Source organism: Garra rufa, chromosome 7 (genome assembly GCF_049309525.1).
Source record: "Garra rufa chromosome 7, GarRuf1.0, whole genome shotgun sequence".
NCBI classification, from domain to species: domain Eukaryota; kingdom Metazoa; phylum Chordata; class Actinopteri; order Cypriniformes; family Cyprinidae; genus Garra; species Garra rufa.
The window spans coordinates 6923195-6924703 of record NC_133367.1 but is presented as its reverse complement, the minus strand read 5'-3'; positions in this window follow the sequence as shown (position 1 = coordinate 6924703).

Sequence of the window (1509 nt, the reverse complement as noted above, 5' to 3'; positions counted from 1 at the left end):
TCTTGAATGCTCTACAACCAAGACTTCATCTTAAAAGAAAGGTTGAAGGGCCGGTTGAAGCAGCAGCATTAAGGGACTGAAGGTATCCTTTATAACAATGCCATTCTGTACAATACGTTTACTTTTTCAATACTAGCAAGGAAAATAATGTGTTGGACTTGAAGCGGCGCTGCACAGACTGATCCATGTTTGATATCAAAGTACAGCTAGAGCTATGGAGAGCAGACAGTTCTGCATGCTTTCGAATCGTTCTTGCTGTACTTTGATGTCAAACAGCAATGTGTATCGGTACAGCACCGCTTCAAGTCAAACACACTTCTTCTGATTTCGTATCTGACTTTGAATACACACCAGAGTTGTACAGAGCAACATATATGTTGAATGTGCTACCAAAAAAAAAGAAAGACAAAAAAAAAGTCTGTGTGATGAATAAAAATACCACAGTAGCAAGCGTGCATGGGTTTGAGCCCATTTACAAACCTGTTGTCCAATAAAGTGAAAATTTAAAGACGTTTTTGCTACAATTTCATTTCATAACATCACATATTGGGATATGATGTGATTAGCATTGCATTATAAATATACTTTATTGGTCATTTTATTTTAAGGTCCAATTCTCACTATTAATTAACTAATAACTATGATATTTGCCTTATAGTCTGAATCACTGCTTGGTAAGGTAGTTTATGTATTGGGTAGGATTAGGGATGTAGAACATTGGTCTTGCCGAATATGTACTTTAGAAATACTAATGAATAGCCAATTTGCTAGTAATGTGCATGCTTTTGAGCAACTAGTTAATAGTGAGAACTGCTTGCTATAATAAAGTGTTACCAGTTTATTCATACAGGGCTCCAGGCCAACATTTGAGGGCAGTGGCACCAGCGCCACTAAGTTCTACAGATGGTGGCACCAGGAGCAGATTTGGTAAAGCTGATATTGATGTTTCAGGGTATTAAAAATATTGGTCATTTAATCATAAACTTACAATGGTTTTGCATTAATAAGTGCAGTTGCTAATAATATTACATGTTCATTTCGTGTTTACCATGTTTACACATTTGACAGCAAAGCACTAAGCTTGAGTTGGGAAGCATACAAAATTTACTTTTATCAACAACAGTAACAGCAAAATCTATTTTTTATATAGAACATGCATGTATTCTACTTATTAAATGTACCAATATTCCTCTGTATCATTCGGAACTAACCAACAACTTCAGTCAATAATGCAAATGAAAGTTTTTCAAGGCACTTTTGGCTTACTTACTTCATACACAAACAAAGTGTAAAGTGGTACTGACAAAATCCATTTTCTTGATGATTTGATATTTTATAATAGTGATTTTAGCATTTCAAAATATGAAAGAAAAAGTAGAAAATGAATTGCTAATAAGCCAATAAGTGCTCCTCTGCTTCCATCACCTAGTTATAATTGTGATTTAATGATTTTTTTTTTCTTTTTTTTTTTTACACAAGTGTTTACCACAAAGTATATTTAATTAAATT